This window comes from Phyllopteryx taeniolatus, chromosome 9 (genome assembly GCF_024500385.1).
Source record: "Phyllopteryx taeniolatus isolate TA_2022b chromosome 9, UOR_Ptae_1.2, whole genome shotgun sequence".
Taxonomy (NCBI): domain Eukaryota; kingdom Metazoa; phylum Chordata; class Actinopteri; order Syngnathiformes; family Syngnathidae; genus Phyllopteryx; species Phyllopteryx taeniolatus.
The window spans coordinates 18,150,696-18,171,878 of record NC_084510.1 but is presented as its reverse complement, the minus strand read 5'-3'; the positions used below and the strand labels follow the sequence as shown (position 1 = coordinate 18,171,878).

The window sequence follows — 21,183 nt, the reverse complement described above, 5'->3', positions numbered from 1 at the left end:
ACTTTTATTTTGAAGGTGGCTTTCGCCGCGAGTTGGCGACTTATTACCGTAATGCCTAGTATGAACAAAATTAGGGGCGGCTGGCTTGATTGCTACTTTACGAGTGGAGGCTGGCTTGACCGGCGCTATATACCTACTGGGGGCGTGGCGTTAGCGTCCTCCTTCACTCGCACCCTTTCCCCTTTACATCCGCATGCTGTCCTCACGTCCACTTTTCCTCTGTCTAAGCAGCGTGTCGGCAGGAAATGCTCCCAGTCAGTCAAGCGGAGCGCTCATCACACAACATTTATAGATTTTGGAACTCGGTGCACACATAAGGCGCGCCGCATTATAAGGCGCCCCGTCCATTTTGGAGAAAATGTACGACTTTTAAGTGAGCCTTATGGTCGTGAAAATATGGTAAAGTCAACATGTCTTATTCAGACACATGTAATCCAACATCAAACAATGTATAAACAATAAGAAAACCTCTCTTACAATTAAGTTTATTCAACTATATGACATATTTTCAACCAGTCATTCAGCTTGTAGTCAAGAGTGAAAGGATATCCAACTAGCTCCTCGAAACTTGATCTTTTGTGAAACACACATGATCAAACTGCTCGTTGACACCCTCACATTGTACTTTTGATTGTTATTTCAGAATAAACGTCCTTCCATGAACCATTGCCCTGAGCTACACATCGAGACAATGCAGCTCCGAAGTGAAGACACAGCAGCACAATCGCTGTGGATTGAGTGACACTATTTGTGGTCCTGAAACCTCGTCCTGATCTTTCAAGCACCACTCTATCGAGAAATCACAACTGTACTCCAACCTGTTTTTCACAGATTTCCATAACAACAACACATTTCCTGTTTATTTTTCCTCCTCCAAATTTCCTCAAATAGTGGCCTGGGGCATTTATTTACACAACCGCAGAGAGGTATGAAGGATTTTTTTGAAGTGAGACATTTTTTTGAGAGGAGGCCTTTATTTGTATGAATCCTTGTTTATGGGTGGAGCTAGACACGCCGCTGACTCGACATATAGTGTATCAAAATGAATATCTGAAAAACAAAACCATATCGCTGCATCTGTAATGATGCTGATGTGATCTGACACTGTGAGCAGGCATGCACAGACTGTAGTGTAGATTATATCAGAGACAAAGACACACTTACCTAGCTGCTAGGCTGCTCCACACGTAAGAGTGGAAAGGGTTCTGTAAAATTCTATAACAGGAAGTCAGGCTGGAGTCAGCCCACACACTCCGAGGATGTTGAGACGCTGGAGGCCTCAATTGTGGGAGCGAGGTGAAGAGAAGAATTCAGCTTCAGCCTATCTTAAAAATGCATAGTACAGTAAAAAATAAGTGGGTTTACTTGACTTAGGCATACTAATACCGATACTGTATAATCCAAATGGCAGAACTGGTGATAAAAAGCATCCTGGACGGATATCCTCAGGGGTTACAACGGAGACCCCAATGACCACATAAGTAGCCCACGGACCAGTTCTAAAAATAGCTCACTCGGAAAGGGACATGGTGATTGTCAAGGAATGTTGTGGAAACGATCATTTGAAAATGTAAACACTTTATGTTGATTTATGTTGCATACTGATATTCATTTGTTTCCTACATTGTTAAATGTTGATAATTGTTGATAATTATTGCAATAAGTCATTACCATGATCAGTGTCTACACATAAATATCCTTTTGTTATTTCAGAGTTGTGTATCGAACTGTTAGCCACAATAATCAGAACCAGAGAAGTAGCGCTCGGTTTCCAAAAAGTTGGTGACTCCTGCTCTAATAAAACCACTCTAACTCTGCTCTGTTAACTTTGTTTGCATCACACTTGGGTGCAGGATGTCGTGAAAATGTTCGGCTATGGAGTTTTCGTTTCCTTCACAGTTCAACAAATGTAACCCTTGTGTCACATTTATATACTCTAAGCCCATTAGACTTGACTCAGGAGTAACCTACACCTAATATGATGTTAGACTTGTTCATGGTCTAACATGTTCTGTAATCCATCCGGGAGTGATGCCCTTTGGTAAAACAACTCAGCAGGCTCTGGTGGTCTCCACATTATACGAGAAGGTGTGGAAGAGAGGAAAGGAGTTGAGTGGCATAGGACATAGGTCTTGTATTTACAGCAACACAAACTGCATTCGAGGCCATCTCATCTTTCTCGTCACCCTGCTACTCCTGTGACGACAAAGCAGTCACAGTCAGCAGACAGGAGCAGAGAGTCCCTCTACGATAATGTGAGTGAGGCCTGATTGCCAGCCTGCCACAGGGCACATACAAACATGGACAAACAACCATTAACACTCACATTCACACCTAAGAACAATTTAGTCTTCAATGAACCTAACATGTATGTGTTTGGAACGAGGGTGGAAGCTTTAGTACCCGCAGCAAACCCCACGAAGACCGGAGACGAGATTTGAACCCAGAACCTTAGAACTGTGAGGCAGACTGCACTGCGCTGAACATATCAATAATAAGTCTTTATTATCTTTTATGTTGTCGTATTTCTTTGCAGAAATGTGTGTGACCATTTTAGTGCATCACAAGTATGTGCATGTGTTGTTCAGATTAATACTCTATTGTGACTGATGGTGGGGAGGGGGGGGGGGGCATCAGGGGATCATGTGACAAGAGTCAGACTGAACTCGGCGCCTACACGCTTCTCAGGGGTCACGCTGGGGTCGTCATGTGGTTAATGTGCCCACTGCCTCACGCGTGTACACACAAACCATATACAGTAGATCAGACCACAATGTTCCCACAATTCATTTTCATGACCCCATGTCCATAATGTCCTCATAAGATCACAATTCTTATACATCAACCGCACTCATTTGACTCAACTAATTATCATCGCTCTCTCCAACAATGCACTTCAGCCATGTCCCCTCTTGCGCTCTGCTCTCCTTGCCAGGTAACCTGAGAGTTCCAAGTTCTGTCCTCTGCCATTAATGACATCAACGCAGTTCGGACATCACGGCAAGGAGACGTCAGGGACGTGATGAACCAATGGGACGGAAGCAGTATTACGAGAGGCATTATGAAGACATCAGAGGAGGAAGTCAAGGAGAGGCGCTAGCTCAGGTTTCAGTGTGTTTTCATACCCCATCCCCATTACTGTAATGTGCCCGGCCCACTTAACTGGAGCATAAAAGGTCTGTGATACGCACAATAAACAGCTTTACACAATGAATTAGAGTAAAAGAGGCAGACTGTTAAATGTACTGACCCAAACTACTCACGGCGCCTCTCTACACACACAGCAAAGTACGTCGACTAACTTCATTACCCATTCCTCTTAGCGAGCACAGCCAATTGAAACCTAATTACCACACCGGAGTCAAATTAAAAGCTTTTGCTCGCTATGATTGCAATCCATCTCCTGACAAATGAACATCACCACTTCCACTGTGTTAGAGCCTCCGATTTGCACGGGAACATATTCATCAATGCCTTCTTTGAAACGCTCCAGCAGCTGCTTTCAGACCAACGGCATAATATACCAATCACACTTTTAAGACATATAATAGCGAAATAATAACTATCCATTATGTATCCCAATGTCAACTTTTAGCTGAAAGGTCACTGATTTTTCCATTGACAATAAATAAAAGCTAATAGGCGACCTTGCTTTCAGTGTGTGTAATGCTGAGGGCTGGGCATCGAGAATCGAGAACCGATTGGCACCGGGACTAGCATTCCAGTTCTCCTGGAATCGTTCAAATTAAAAAAATTCAGTTCACAGGTTCAACTCTTACAGTCCGCTGAATAAGAAGTGGCGAAAACCAAAAAAGAAGCGTCGAAAACCAACGAAGAAGAACATGCACGAAGACGCACTTGTGCCCAACAGCGGGGCGAACAAAAGTGCGTCTTAGCGATGTTAAAATAAATGACGAGTTGCCTCAGCGCAACACTTGGAATAAGATTATATTGTGCAAAGGAGGTTTTCGCGATGTGTAGCGTCTGACGCGCTCCCTCCCGCTCCGAGCCTCAGCCTACACCGTGCGGAACTTCAGTCAAGTCAATTGGGTGAGTGAAACAGTAAAATACGTCTATGCCAACAGTGACGCAGCTAACAAGTGAAACGGTGGGCTGCACTCTTGCACTGTGGTTTTTTTACCGTTTATTTTAGTCCAAACCAACGTAAGAGCTGATGACAGACACAAAAATAAAATATAAATTACTTCACCACACTCGGAAGAAAGTAGAAACAGTCGCATTACAAGCTTAACATTGAGCTAAAACTTCACCAAAGGGTCAAACTAGCAACTTTACATCACAATGAATTGGGACAAAATTCACAAAAACATCTCACAGTATCACAAACACTAACTTTGTGCCTCATCGGTGGGTAGGGAAAGGAATCAACGCTTTACAAATCATTTGGTTCAATACTTAAATCTTTTTCTTGCATCTCGTTTTACATTCGTTTTTACTGAGTTTGTGTGAAGTTACCTTTCGTGCCAAAAACAAAACTTAAAACAGGAAGTCAAGTTAAAACTTGCTCATATAAACCATTTGACATGATAAAGCAGTTGCAAATAATTTTAACAATGCTATATTTAACTTTTAGCTGAAACAATTAATGATTATTAAGTCAGTTGGGATAGTTCCACACACATTGCCTTTTCGTTTATAGGTTTGATATTGATACTGGTTATTATTTTAGTTTATGCTGCGGGTTGCAAAAAAATGGATGTTCCTAATTTTGACACCCTTTATTTAAACCCACTAAAAGAATAGGAATCCAGAATTGTTTGGGACCAGAATTGGGACCGGAATCGCTCAAATTCAAACGATGCCCAACTCTAGTAATGCTAAACACTGACAGGCCACAACATTAGGTACACTAGTACAACATCTCATCTGACTTTACAAAGAATAAAACTTTGATTGATCCTGTCAAATAATATCTTTATCATTGTGGTTGTACTTTGCAGTGGTATAGAACTGCACTGCATCAATCAATGCATATTTTGAAATAAATATGCCATATTCCAAAGCTAAATGTGAGAAATAAAACATGACTACTAATAACAAAAGAATTATGGGAGAAAATATATATATTTCTTGGCAAAATTGTTAGTGTCTAGTATGTTATTTTGGTATAAGTATCATGCCTTTCTTTGAATGCCACCATAAGTTCAAAGTTGTAACCTCTTTTTGGAAAATAACGTCAATCCTTTAATTTTCTACAGTGCTTATCCTCATTAGGGATGCAGGTGAGCTGGAGCCTATCCATGCTAACTCTGGGCGAGAGGCGGGGTACACCCTGGACTGGTCCCCAGTCAAGCACAAGGCACAGATAGACAAACAACCATTCACACTCGCAATCACACCTATAGACAATTTGGAGTCTTTGATGAACCTAGGACACGTTTTTGGAATGTGGGAGGAAGCGAGAGTACTGCAAACATGCAAACGACGCACGGTCGAGATTCGAACCCTGAAATTCCTGCCAAGCACGAACAAATTATATGCAAAAGTATTATAGGCCACCATTAAATTCACAGTTTTAATCATTCCCATAAATAACTTGAATGCCACTGTGACTCAGAATGCAGACCTCTTCAAAAAAGTAAGAAATCAAATTGTGGCACTTCATATTTGTGTTTGTGGGTCCATCATTTGTTTAGTTAGCAGGCTACTTCCTGGTTCATGAATGGATTATGACGATCAACTCACAGGTAGTACAATTATTATTCTGGCAGTGTGGACAGTTCCACTGATGCCATAATGACACAAATTGTGAAAATAAATGAATGTATCTGCACCTTTTTGTTGATCCTTATAAAAAGTTATGAGGTACTTTTGTGGGTTTTTTTGTTTTTTGTATAACTCTATTCACCATGTGCAAAATTTAATCAAAACAACAACACAAGTGGTGGCCAAATACTTTTGCACGTTATATGCGAAAGAACTGACCGCCATTTAAAGTTTCAGTGGGCAAAAATAAAGTGGGCCTGATGTGAATGGGAGTTAAAAGTTCTAATTGCCACACAACCTGGTTGCCCCGATACACCCAGCTCATTGCAGACCAGTCTGCCAAATTGTGTTTGCACGAAAATCAAGATGCGCCAGTTTTTGCGCTCTGCCGCTATAAAAATAGAGCCCTAACAGTGTAGACACACTGTTTTCCCCAGAAATTATATCAAAAGAATCTAGGTCCATCATGGTAAACAGAGCCTTACAGTATGTGTTATTCCTCTTTTCTGTTCTGCTGTAATTGCACTTAGTAATTAATAATGGCAGGTATCCGTTACATATCAGATGTTTGGGCCGGCGCTTAATCCAATGATGTCCTCCTTTAAGAGATAATGGAGGCCAGACAGCAAGGTTATCGTGATGGCGTGACCACTCAGTGGGACACACAAGAGATTGTAGATCACATATTCTCCTTCTCTGTCCATGCAATTTCTCCTTTGCGCTGGAATTTCTTCCAGGAAATGGGCAACGTCAAATTATACTGGGAACAAAACTAATTGCTTTAGACTATATTCCGTTGTACGTCAAAGATGGTCAATGTAAAGCCAGTTTACGGTGAGATTCCATCAGTTTTAGCCGAGTGATCATCAATAACCCTCCAATGTGAAAAGCAACCAATGCTCACACATGTTAAGTGAACTCTCCTTTGGCTTGGGAACGCTCCACCCTTTAAGAAATGGTTATCACATGGAGGGCAAAGTGCTCTTCATTTGAAAGTCTTTATCACCAGTCAGTTGTGGCCAAATACATTTGAATCGACAATTGATCAGTGCTGCTCAGTCTGTAAGTACTAATAGCATTAATGTCCTTCTGGCTCCATCACTGTCTGTCTATGCTAATCTACTTAGACACAATGAAACAGACCCAGAGGGACAGCACAGGACTTATCCAAAACAAATTATTACAGCTATTTCATTACACTTTGTGCAAGGTGAGACCTCTTCCGAAAAGGAATTGTATTTTGTTTTATTTCATTTAGTAATTGCACATACACCCTGACATTCTAATGAGAATGTAGCTGTCAACTCTCAGCTCAAGGAACAGGCAAGCTGTTTTCAGAGAGGTGCTCCACTTTATTTGCAGATTGGTACCATTAGACACTGTGTGCAGTCATCAAACACCATGAAAAATTCTACTCGCAAGAGATCTAGCAAGATGTAACTTATTTTCTTCTTTCTGTAGCTTTGCTCTGTCATAGAATTTGTCTTGCCATTCAGTTTCCCTACTCTTGTGTCTTGAACCTCTGCTCGTTTATCCTAGAGCCCGATTTTACAGTATGTGACATTGGCTTAAAAGAGGTTCGCTCAATAATATTGCATAAGTGTACATCATTGACAGAGGATAAGAGTTGTAACCAAAAATCTGCCTTTACTTATGATTGACATTGTCAGAGAGGTATTCATTTAAGAATATTTGTATTTTCGTGGTTGTAGTGTCATTTGCATTGTTGCCAGACTCTACTGCATCATTCTCATATTGTATAACAAACTGCATCCCAGTGTCTCTTCTTCCTTCTTAAATCAGTTTCCATACAGTAAGTGTGTCACATGACTGCCTGTCTTTGTGCGGAGGCAGTTTTATGCAACACCTTACTTAGCTTGTTATTTGAGTGCTTACTCTACGCTTTGTCATACCAACAAAGCTGCAGGTCTATGGTGGGTCATTTTACACCATGCTGCTTGTTAGACTGAGTACACACATGGAAACATATAGGAATGCTATAAGAACGGATTGGATCCATGTACTGTAGGTAAGAGAGAGGATAAGTTATGTCACCACACTGTTTCCTAATGTTGTCCTCTAAGATGTTATTCTTTATATCTTATCAATGAGATCCAATACAGGAGACTGCTTAAAAATGTAGCCTTTATGAAGATAATATTGCGCATTTTCTTTGATTTGCATAATGTACATTGAACAAAATTCATTATAGGTACGAGTGGGGCGGTCGTTCAGGCCACAACATTTCAGGGGGCACAAAACTTCCAAGCAGGAAAACAAATACAGTATATTAATACATGTAGGAGTGGTCATAATTATAAAAAAAACCAACAACATAAAAAATAGGGGACTTGACAGCATCCCCTACGATTTTTATTCACCTCATGCCCCGTCCTCTGCCTGTTTAAGAGTCCCAATCAATTGTGGCCCTCGACAATTATGAGATTTCTGAGGTTGGAACTGAGGTCATTTCGCCCCTTTTCGGACATTAAACAAATGTGATTTGAAACGTGACACAAAATGACTCCAACTTGTTTTTGCTCAATTCCACATTGTCCAGCAACAACTACAGTGGCTCTTCAGGGTAAAAAAATATAAATCTCAACATGAACTGATGGACCCAAGAGCGCTACAAGCTCATTGTGAAAGGACACCAAGTCGCAAAGCATGGGAACAATCGAAAGGAATTCTTGTCGTTGTCGTAGTAGAAGTCCTAAACGTTTTTTTTCTTTTTGGCAACGCAGGTTAGCTACGAGGTGTCAGAGCTCTGAAAATTACGGTACAAAATACATGCTCCTTGGAAAGTGCTCCATTATAAAAATAAAATTGTGATGAGTTAGTTAGTTGTCATGCATAAGTTGTGCTTTTCGGGGGTCACATAGCACAGCCTGGTCGAGTTAATAGTGAATAAGAGTGATGATATTACTTCATATAGTCTACAATCGTCTTCTTCTCGAATGTTACCTGCTCATTGTGTAGCACTTCTGTGTTTGTATTGCACATATGCTGCCACAGTTGTCCATGCAGCTGCAAACAATCCAACATGTCTGAGTGGGACCACATGTGCTCAAATAGAGGGAGAGTGGTTAGAGGGTGTGTGATGCAGGTCTTTGTGCTCGGCTTTAGACAAGGGTGTCAAAAGAGGCGGATTGGATGCGCTGCTTTGTCCTTGCAACACGATACAGGCTGGAAACAAAGAACGAGGCATCAATTTATACCGTCTGGTTTATACAGTGCGTATAATAATTGATCACGGGTCTAATAAATGAATCTTCTTGAAAGAGGTCTTTAAAATATTAATCAACAGGCACAAAGGCCTTTTAACCCTGAACTCAGATTGACTGTACATTCCTTAGTATTCTACAGTTTAAAAAAATGGAGGAAAGAAGACCCATTAGCAAAATAAAGGTACTAATAATATAAAACGTACTGGTTACATGTTTTGAAAGACAAGTTTTTGATTTTGGGCAGCATGGTCGGATGAGTGATTGACTCACAATTCTGAGGTTTTGGGTTCAAAGCTTGTGCTGGGCCTTCCTGTGTGAAGTTTGCATGCTCTCCCTTGTGCTTTGGAGGGTTTTCTCCGGTTTCCTTCCAAACATGCATTTTAGGTTTATTGAAGATTCATAATTGGCCATAGGTGTGAACGGAAGTGTGAATGGTTGTTTGTGTTTAGATGGCGACCAGTCCGGGGTGTAATTTGCCTCTCACCCAAAGCCAGCTGGGATTGGCTCCAATTCACCCTAATGAGGAAAAGATGGATGAAAATGGATGAATGGAATAATACCGAAGGATCTTGATTTAGCTGCATTATTGTTCTCATACAGCATGCATATTCTCAATTAACTTGCTTGTCTGTGGACATTGAATAAAATTGTATTTTTGTGTTCAATTTGCATTATTCTTTCATGCCTGCTTGGCAGTGGCCATGTGTTGAGTTGCTGTCGTTCCAGCTTGAAGTACCAATAACAATATCTATTCAAGTGTTGGTGCGTGGACACCTGTCAGACGCGTGTGCGCACAGGAAGCAAATCATGCAAAAAGCTTATAACTGAACATCCATCTCATATCAGATTACAGGGTATTTTATCATCACAGTGTTTCTTATTTTGCATGAACTAAATTTAGCTTTGTATCGATAAGATTTTGTGCGTTATTAATATTACAAAAATTTGGGACTGAAAATGAATCACAAAGGGAATTTGGATCTCAAACATAGCTGCCACATTAAATAGGGAACTCATTCAGAATGTTTAGACTAGAAAATGATTGTAGTACATTACAAGACTTGAAATGAAAAATCAACTTTACCAGAATGGTATACAGTAGTAGTATTTACTATTATAACTTGTTGGCTACGAACATTTATGAATATTTAGCACTCCTTTTGCTGTTCAACCAATTCAGACATAAAACATTCATTCATTCATTCATCTTCCGTTCCGCTTAAGCAAGCTAAGAAACGATCCCTATGAATATAATTATTGGGAACCAGCTCTGAAAAAAAGAACGGATTTTTGATTACCATCCTTAATTATGACTTATGATTATGCAATTATGATCATTCATTAATTGCTGCCTTATTGTGAGGAAGTGGTGTTCAAGTTACCAAATATGTATAATTTTCCTATGAAGGGGTGCAAATGAGTCTTTTTTTGTTTTTCTAAAGAAAGTCTGGATGATGCAAAAGCAACTCACTAGTTCTAGTGTTGCGATTGGCAGGCGACCGGTTCAGGGTGTACCCCGCCTCCCGCCCGATGATAGCTGGGATAGGCTCCAGCGGCACGCGACCCTAGTGAGAATAAGCGGTAAAGAAAATGGATGGATGGATGGCTATTTCTAGTGTACTAAAAAGGGTGACCAAGGCAGAAGCCATGACATTTTGGTGAAAATCTACATATGGTGCTGATCCAGGATTTTTATTTTCAGCTGACTTTGCTTTTCTAAAATGTTCTTAATTCCTCAGTGACTAAATATCTCAATCAAAATTCAAGCATACAATATATGCAGTTTACCATTTAGACATTGGCAGATATTCATTCTAGATTTACAATTGTTTATTTACTCTTGCAATCAGTTCAATGTTTAATTTGACGGATGAAATCATTATGAATCATTAAGATTGTTGAACATTTAGGCAAATCCCTATCGATGAGCCTTTTACTACAATAAAGGAAGACCTGTAATTCTTTCAAAGCAAAAGTCACCGCTGCATGGCTTCACTTCCACTGGGATGAGTTGAGCTTAGTTTTTAACAATGTGGGTTAAACTGCACACGGTCTGGAACAAATCCTCGGTGCGCACACACACACACGCACACACACACACACACATACATACTTAACACTTGGCCTCTAGCTGGGCGAGCGCTACCACACACTGAGAGTCACATGAAATGAGAGAAGGATATAAAGAGGAGATGGAGGGAGAAGTGGTGTGACATTCAATCAGGTTCGGGATTATCTGTCAACGATCATGCTTGTCTTTGTATTTTCCACTTTACCTTTTTCTACATCATAAATGATTAGCACTGGTTCTGAAGCTTCCTTGTCGTGTCCTGTCCTCTCATTGTCTCTTTGTCCGGTGACGTCCCCGCTGTGCCACGGAGAAATAACAAGTCGTCAATACAAATGAACCTACAGAGGGGGAGGGAGAAAGCAATTACAATTGCTCCTTAATCCCCAGCAGTTTCAGAAAGTCCAAGATTTAGCTTGTCTTTGCTCACCTTGTGTGTGTGTGTGTGTGTGAAACAGAGACAGAGAGACCACTAATCAGGATATAGTGAACAGGGATCACGTCTACACGTCTACCTTTCACAGATCAGGATAACGTGTTTAATTAATCCAATCACACACGCTTGAATCTCGATTCAGCGAGAAGGGAATCGACGAAAAGCCCTGTTTCTTTTCTTTTTTTAAATAGAGGAGACAAAACAAGAAGAAGGGGATGAAGGGTGCCGAGTAAGTGTCAGGAGTAAAGTGATGCGATAGAAGAAGAAGGAGAAGAAAAAGGAAAAGGAGAAGAAGAAGAGGCAGAGGGCAGGTTTTGGCCCTGGATTATTCCCCACCTCCTTCAAGCAGAGGAATTAGACATGGCGGTGGGCGAGGGAGGCTGATAGTTTTAACAGAATGGAGTCCAGATAAGGAGCAGAGAGGGCCCGGTGGAGGGAGAAGTTAATTACCTGAGCAGAGGGCATGCAGCGAGAGGTGATTGGAATGAGGGATGGGGAGATATCTCACATGGCTTCCCCTCTACAGCCCTGGATGCATACAGAAACAGACATTAAATGGAGGCTTGCTGGTCCTCCCAACACCACAGAGCACCTTGGAATATTAAACAGGAATCAAAGAGAAACACACTCTCCCACGAAGCTCCACAAGGCAGGTGTGAGGCAAAAGGCATACTGTGCAGCGCAAATGACAAATAAATGCAGGTTATGTTCTTGAAACATTCACCAGACACAACATAAGGTACACCTGCACATAAATCCATCCATTTGCTATAGTTCTTGTCCTTATTAATGTGGTCGGGACACCAACCCAGCCGCCCAACCACCCTGCCACCCTTCCTCCCCTCCTCCCGCCCTCCCTCCCTACCTACCTACCTACCTACCTACCTACCTACCTACCTACCTACCTACCTACCTACCTACCTACCTACCTACCTACCTATGGTGGAGACATCCATCCATCCATCCATTTTCTACCGCTTATCCGAGGTCGGGTCGTGGGGGCAGTAGCTTTAGCAGGGACGCCCAGACTTCCCTCTTCCCAGCCACTTCATTCAGCTCTTCCGGGGGGATCCCGAGGCGTTCCCAGGCCAGCCGAAGGATGTAGTCTCTCCAGTGTGTCCTGGGTCGTCCCTGAGGTCTCCTCCCGGTGGGACGTGCCCGGAACACCTCACCGGGGAGGCGTCTGGGAGGCATCCAAATCAGATGCCCCAGCCACCTCATCTCGCTCCTCTTGATGTGGAGGAGCAGCGGCTCTACTCCGAGATCCTCCCGGATGACCGAGCTTCTCACCCTATCTCTAAGGTAGAGCCCGGACACCCTGCGGAGGAAACTCATTTCGGCCGCTTGTTCTTTGGGTCACGACCCACAGCTCGTGACCATAGGTGAGGGTAGGAACGTAGATCGACCGGTAAATCGGGAGCTTCGCCTTTCGGCTTAGCTCCTTCTTTAGAAGGCAGCTGTGGCCCAATGGTTAAGATCATCGCCTGCCACCGTGGGGGACCTAAGTTCAAGACCCCGACTGGACCGTCCACCAACATCCCCCGGACTCACGGCTGTGGTGTCGTTGAGCAAGACACTGATACCCCGAAATGCCCCCCGGGTGCTTCAGCTGCCCCCTGCTCCAGTGTGTTCCACTAACATGTGTATGTGTTCAATGTGATGGGTAAAATGCAGAGAACAAATTTCGTGTGCATGCATGCATGTTCGTGACAATAAAAGGTGATTCTTCTTCTTTACCACAACGGATCGATACAAAGTCCGCAACACTGCAGACGCTGCACCGATCTGCTTGTCGATCTCCCGTTCCATTCTTCCCTCACTCGTGAATAGGACCCCAAGAGAGTTGAACTCCTCCACTTGGGGCAGGATCTCATCCCCGACCTGGAGAGGGCACGCCCCCCTTTTCCGACTAAGGACAATGGTCTCAGATTTGGAGGTGCTGATTCTCATCCCAGCCGCTTCACACTCAGCTGCGAACTGCTCCAGTGAGAGTTGGAGGTCACGGCTTGATGAAGCCAACAGAACCACATCATCTGCAAAAAGCAGAGATGCAATACTGAGGCCACCAAACCGGACCCCCTCTTCGCCTCGAGTGCGCCTAGAAATTCTGTCCATAAAAGTTATGAACAGAATCGGTGACAAAGGGCAGCCTTGGCGGAGTCCAACCCTCACCGGAAACGAGTCCGACGGCAATGCGGACCAAACTTTGACTCCGGTCGTACAGGGACCGACCAGCCCGTATCAGGGGGTTCGGTACCCCATACTCCCGAAGCACCCCCCACATGACCCCCCAAGGGACAGGGTCGAACGTCTTCTCCAAGTCCACAAAACACATGTAGACTGCATGGGCGAACTCCCATGATTTAAATGAATAAATAAATAAATCATTGACTCCCCCAATGCTATTTCGATCCATTGGGACTTGCTTGCTATGGAAAGTAGACTTGTTGGTCAGTGGGAGATTATCCATCAATTTATTTCCAACACTCAAATTGTTGGAGCCTATTGATTGTATGCATTATTTTTTTCAATATTAAGCTAATGATAATAATTAATTATTTGAACTTATACTGTAGATCCTACAATTTAGACAAATTAATTTCTTATGAATATTTTCTTTTTCCTCTCCTCGCTAGGCCATCCTGCTGATTAGATGTATAGGACAGCTGTTTGGCCGAGTCGCCGCTTAGTATTGGAGTGAAGCGCAAAACAGTTTGTCAAGCAATAAACATTTGATTAACTCCGAATTAAGTTTCTTATTTGCTCTTTAGCCGACGTCAACCAAGGAGAGTTTTTGATTTATGTAAATAAAGCCAAGAGGCCTTTTGTTGAACCTGAAAATATGTCAGTGAGTGATTATTATTTAGTGAGACTTAAACCTCCTCCTCAGAAAGCTACTATGCCGTTTTTTGGACTTTTTCCCCCCATGCAAGCGTAGCCATAATACACATTCACATCTTTGTATAATTAGAGTTTCAATGTTTTTAGAAATTTGGGAGAAGGCCGGAGTACCCAGAGAATATCCACGCCAGCACGGAAAGCACATACAAACTCTGACCGGAGCTGAGATTCGAAACCCGAACCTCAGAATTGTGATGCTGACATGCTAACCACTGTGCTGGCTAGTGGAAGATTATGTCTATTTCATTTTAGTGAACTTGAGCACTCAATTCATTTTCTTTGCATGATAATATATGATTGACCCCCAAAATTTAAATGGATGTGAAAATGGCCAAATTCAAGTTTTCACACCCAGTGTAATATTATCTCACATTCTTTGGCAAATATATATATATATCAATGCAAACTAGAACTAGCGGACATTCCAACAGCTTCTTCCCTCTTGCGATCAACTTCTTAAACACCTAACCTACAATTCCATTGCAACATGCTGGCAATTTTTTGACTTGAGTTCGTTGTCACATTTCTGTGGGGCCAATTATGTATTACTCGTGCACTCACTGTAGTTGTCTCGCCATGCTGCACTATTTGCATATACTGGCTAATAGCATCTGCTCCATTTGCACACTGATTGAGGAGTATCTGTAACATTTGCACAACCAACATTGTCCCAGATTATCGCACTACTCGTCACTTTAAACCGCATACACTTCTTGAAGTCTCGGCGCACTTTGGACAACGGTCATTGCACCGGACTATTGCAATATTAGTCATTCGAACTGCTCTAAGTGCTAGAGGACTCTGCATCTTTTTGCACAATTGTCCAAAAAAAAAAGTACCGGCATTACCAGATAACTAGCAACCCTTTACTGCTCATTTTTTTGTCAATGTCTTTCTGTCTCCAAAGTGTTCTGTTGTCGTACTAGAGCGGCTCCAACTACCGGAGACAAATTCCTTGTGTGTTTTTGGACATACTTGGCAAATAAAGATGATTCTGATATATATATATATATATATATATATATATATATTTTTTAAACTGGCTTTATTTAAAAGACAACGTTAATTTTGTATGATTTCTTTTTACAAAATGTTCCACATCATCCCCATGTAATAATTGTATTGACAATTCCGTAAAAGTGTACTTTATTCAATGATATCCAATCCTTCTTCTTGTTCATTTGTTCAACTACAGGACTGGAGTGGAAATATTAGCCACCACACACCACAACACATCTCTTTTGGATGTTGTTAGATTGTGCAAGTGTACCTTTTCTTAAATAATATATATATTGACCTTTTATATATATATATATATATATATATATATATATATATATATAGTGAGTATCAGCCTGGCCAAAGAGGAATGCAGGATGCGAGAAGGAAAGGACACGAGAGGGAAAAGGCAAAGCAGCGTTCCATTATTAGAGCAAACTTCAGAGCCAAATTACTGAGGCGCCGCAGAGATAGCGATCAGAGCGCGGCCATGCACCCTGAGTCTGTTAACGCAGCGCTCGCTACATTTACATCACCATCATTACAAGTCTTATCACTCACATCATTCAAAGCAGCACATGAAGTGCATCGAAAAGCTGAAATAGAACACATTAGTTCACATCATGAGAGGTGAGCTGCTGGTCAGGTCCAAAGCTATTACGCACAACAGCAGAATTGACAAAAAAATAAAAATGAAAAAATACACATTTTAAGAGTCCCCTCTTGTCCTTTCAAATGAGGAACTGGTAGAGCTGAGAACCTTCTGTGATTGGTCCCCGCAGACCGGCCCCGCGGCTCATTCGCTGGCTGGACTGTAATTTTGTTAAGGGCATGGGTTGCTTCCTGTGCTGGCTAAACATGTCTGTGCAAATGAGGTTTGGGATGCCTAGGGGGAGCGGGTCGAATGAAAGGGGGGGCATCTGGTAATGGAGCCAGTTGAACAGGGGAAGGAGGGAGGACAGGGACATGGAATGAGGAAGCCGGGCCGAGGTAATGGAGGTTCAATGAAGTGGAGATACAGCGGCATCAAAGTTGCATTAGCTTTGATTAACGGGCCTGCTTTGAGTTTCAGCCCGAACATTTCCAGACGTCAAAGAACGCTGACCCCGGCGAGCTGAGGGCTGTGTTCTCGCTGACCCCCCGGGTCACTAGCAAGCCTAATGTCTCACACGAAGCAGAACAAAAACAAACCCAGGACAGCCGTCAACATTTGAGAGAGCTCTGACTCAAAAGGGGAGATGCACATCCTTAACCTTGTAAGTATTCAATAAAAACACCATCATCAGTGGAACTTCGAAGTTTGAACACACTCTGTTCTCGGTCCAATTCTTGGTTAGGTGGATTTGTAAACAAATGTTTTCCATAGGAAATGGAAATAATTTCGTTCAGGGTCAGACTGCTGCTATCATTAACCCATTATAAAGGCCTGCTACACTCAACGCAACATAACAGAAGGCGACTGAACTGTCGTGCAGTGTGTGAGGTTCTGCAAGTAGTTTTCATGAGTGGCCGTCCATTTGCAATTAGTTTTGCTACAATTTGAAATTTTAGTCGCAGGTGAACAGTTTCGCAACATTGCAGATGTAACGGCCAATCAAAAATGCCATGTTGTATTGCATGATCAAAAATCATAAAAATTGTTTCCGAGTGCCAAGCAACAACCAGCTGGCTGCCACCAAGTCATAACTATACAGTATATACTATGTATATATATATATATATATATATATATATATATATATATATATATATATATATATAAAATGACAAATACAAAGAACTATATTTGTAATTTCCTATGTGCTTGTGGCTAAAAAGCAAAGCATGGAGAGTCTCTGTCACTGAAATGCATGAGTGCAGTCAATGACATTTCCTCTCCAGCCACCTGAAAAATCTGCTTCTTCCTTGATATTCACGCCATAATAAATTCTTCTTCTACTTGTTGTTGTTATTATTATTATTTAACAAAAATGTAATTTATATAGCTCTTTTCATGACACTCAAATATGCTTTACAGTATACTGTGTACAACACAGAAACAATTAGCAAGCGTGAGCGTGTAGGATGCCAGTGTCCATGCTCCAGTCAGAACACTGAGACGGGAGGCGGTCCAACCTGGCGAAAATGTCGACAAGTTTCCGGCCTCGGTAGAAGCAGTGGGGACGACGAAAGGAGAGTCCTCAACAAAAGCGAAAATGCTAGTGGGGGAAGCCTCCGATAGCCGAGCCAAAGGAGCTGCATGGATGAACAGGGCAACGATACAACTGAAGTCAGTGTCCGGAAAGAAGCCAACGCTGGAAACGGATGTTGGTCACGACAGATGAATGTAAGAAAGTGGAATACGAACAAGCATCCAGTGGAAGGTGGAGCAGGACCACCACAGTATGGTTGAGAGTCGTGTGCCTAAGCCATCAGGGTGGACGTTAACAAGTTCTAGCTGGCGAGCTGGGGGAGCTAGCTTGCGTGAAAAAAAAAGGGCATAGCGGTCCTGGCCAGCAAGAGCTAACCGTACAGAGACAAGTGAAAGCCTGCCCAGGTTCCAATTTCAGCCACGGTTTGGCTATTAATCCTGACAAAAGTAAACCATCAAAATGAATAAAACAAACCCCAAAAAACTAAAAAGAAAAATTTCAGACAGAAAAGCAGTAGCCTAAATGCGCCACCATACTCTCCTTCAGGTTCCAGAATGTTGTTTGTGAATCAATAAAAAGGTAGTGCAAAATGTTGTTTCTCGATAAGAACACTCGCGGCACAGTTTTTCCATTATCGTGAGTTGGTATGTGTGTTCGGGTCAATCACCACGTGTGCGGGTGTGAGTCGCTGACTAATTTCTTTGCAATTGTCTTGGTCAGTCGCGTTTGGCTGCGTCACTTAGTGTGCGGCTGGCCTAACTGTAGAGGCAATTGTTTAAGTAAGCAATTTAACATTCTTAATAGTTGCAAAAGCAACAAGCTAACCACAGTTAATATGTAAAGGTGAGTTGTGTTACAGATGTTTCACTTATTTATTTATTAATTACCATGCAAGTTTTAAAACGACATGGACAATTTAGCCTTCAATGCACCTGATATGCATGTTTAAGGAAGGTGGGAGGAAGTTGGAGTACATGTAATCTCCACAAAGTACGAGTAAAACCAACACTCTACCGAATGACCTTGTTTGAGGCTGCTCCTTCTTTTGAAACTGTGGTAAAAATGCCACAAAAAAAAGGTGACCCCTGCTATATGACATATGCATGAGGGCAGTTCTAACTCAGAATTTTGTGCTAGTTTACAGAGAGGTCTGGAATAAGAAACCATCCATCCCTCCATTTTCTGAGCCGCTTCTCCTCACTAGGGTCGCGGCCGTGCTGGAGCCTATCCCAGCTATCATCAGGCAGAAGGCGGGGTACACCCTGAACTGGTTGCCAGCCAATCGCAGGGCACATACAAACAAACAACCATTCGCACTCGCATTCACACCGACGGGCAATTTAGAGTCTCCAATTCATGCATGTTTTTCGGATGTGGGAGGAAACCGGAGTGCCCGGAGAAAACCCACGCAGGCACGGGGAGAACATGCAAACTCCACACAGGCGGGTCCGGGAATTGAACCCCGGTCCTCAGAACTGTGAGGCTGACGCTCTAACCAGTCGCCCACCGTGCCGTCAGGAATAAGAAACCATCTTACTTATTTGAAAGTTTGCTAATAAATATGCATCGTATTTTGTCCTCCATTTATGTACCATACCACTCCAAATCACGTTATGAGCAAACAATGACAGTTAGCGGCCCCCAGGAGCCAGGTATTCCCTTGGGGACCCTGCTACTCCACCCTCTCCAGGCCACCCGCCCCTTCATGGGCTCCAATGGCCCCTTGCAGGCTCCTAATTGGATTGGTCACAAGTTAACTCCATTAAAGCGGAGCAGCGAGGCACTTGATGCGCTCGAGTTGTTGGCAGTAATTTGCTCCTATTAGCAGCTTTTACTGAGAATAGGAGCCAGCGCGTAAACACCCTTCTAAGTAGCATTTTGGGGTGTGGTTGGATGCTGTGTTTGTTTGTGTAATAATCTCCATAAAAGGGTGTTTGTTTCAGTGGGGGATTCAATTTGAGGAGTAAAATCTAATTCAGGGGACGCAGGAGTCATTGCAGGGCAGTGGGTGTCAGAGGGTGGATGTCTCGTCTCGGGTTACCCCAGAAGCGCTGCGGTAATGGGAGCAGGAGACTGGAGTGTACAGTCATCACAATAATACAATTTGTAAGCAGCAAAAAATACACTACATAATGCAAACATACACCAAGAAGGCTATACTGTGATACCACCTGGCAGTATGGTTCAGTTTTGTTTGCAACATAGTTGTTGTGGTAGTGTTCAGGCTGCGCCATCTACATTAATAGTGTGACATCACAGCGACAAGACAACATGGGACTAGCCAGGACGCTTTAAATAGAGCAGAGAACAAACACGACATGAGGAAATAGAGTATAGTCTAGTATAGTATGTTTTTTTTCCTGTGTTGCACTGGCCTAGATGTGAAAACCTTCATTAAACAGGGTGTTCCCTAAATAAATGGACATGTTTTCGTAGTCTCATAACATAACAAATTATTGCCCAAATTCTATAGAGATATGTAAAATGTTTAATGTTGAAGTTTAATGTTTTATTTTTTTCCTCAGAGTGAAAAATGATATTCACTAGGAATGAAAAGTCTTTTCATGTGTTGGAATATGCTGGAACAAAGTCAAACAATAGTGTGTAGCCACCATTTTCGAGGACAAAGAAAAAACTCATCAATTTGAATGTCAAAAATTCAAAGAGGAAGGCAAAAAGGAAAGCGTGATTATGTGTCACAGGCAGTGTGAATAGTGAGCATTTGTGAAGCTTTGTGAAATTGGTTATGAAATCTATATCTGCATATGTTGGAATTTTGATCAATCTTTTATTTTTCAAAATGAAACTTTCAATTTTGTCTGCTTAGGACATGCATCTACTCAGATTTTAATGAATATTTCTAATAATGTCAAACTTTTCGGGGCACCCTGCACTTTTAAAAGAAACAACCCAGCCATTGCAAGAACTAAACCAGACAGCAACACTCCTCCAAGAGCAAAGTACTGTGGTGGAGGTTCTTTTCTGACTTTTTCAAAACAGATTTTTGTCCAGTTTATTGCAAGTAGTAATAATTTGGCCTTAGCTTTTATCCAGGAACATAAAGTAGACAGGGGAGGCAGCTCCAGGTCTCTACAGGAAGCAATAAGCTCACCCACGATAACAATCTGAGTGAAGCGAAACAGGGGGTGGGTGCACGGGGGGGACGGGAGAAGCTGACAGTGGAGCATTTCAGTCTTATCCCGCTGCACTTCAGGCTGGCTATTTCTCCAGTTTAACCCCAAGAAATGCCTGTCAACTACTGGAATTGGATGAAAAAGGTGTCTGAGATGAGAAGACGGGCAAAACATCCAGACAGTCCATCTGCTAGAGAGTGGGATGATCTGTGCACATGAGGTGACAATGGCATCCCAACTCTATCTTTCAGCCAGAGGAACAAAATTACCTCAGGGGAAAAATAAAAGGAACTGTCTGGACTCATGTGCTAACGTTAAGTCAACCTCAGTTTGACTACCTCCCTCTCTCTGGTCTCGCTGAATAAAAGGAAAATGGTTTGCTGTCATTCAATCTTCATTCATACAAGGAAAAACTCTGTTTCTAACAATCAGTACGCTTTGGTCAGTTTGTTATGGGAATACCAGATCAGTACACAACTGTATTTGTCAGCCTTCTGGTGGCGTGCAGTGTAATGATACGTGGTAGTGGCTGTTGATTGGTTGACGGCGAAATGACAAT

General features: G+C 42.3%; 1 protein-coding gene across 4 annotated transcripts in view; it reads right to left on the bottom strand.

Annotated features, from left to right (window-relative positions):
- eefsec (eukaryotic elongation factor, selenocysteine-tRNA-specific) overlaps nucleotides 1-21,183 on the bottom strand; it is a 119,934-nt gene that overhangs the window by 36,734 nt on the left and 62,017 nt on the right. Inside the window, exons 8-10 of one of the 4 annotated variants that reach the window (XR_009790215.1) lie at nucleotides 11,909-11,986; nucleotides 11,231-11,363; nucleotides 1,165-1,321 (exon numbers count right to left, since the gene is read on the bottom strand). The gene's annotated coding sequence lies outside the window, so the exon portion shown is untranslated. Of the gene's footprint in view, nucleotides 1-1,164; nucleotides 1,322-9,453; nucleotides 9,471-11,030; nucleotides 11,107-11,230; nucleotides 11,364-11,908; nucleotides 11,987-21,183 lie in introns of those variants that run through there. The other 3 variants (XR_009790216.1, XR_009790217.1, XR_009790214.1) reach the window with 3 other exon arrangements.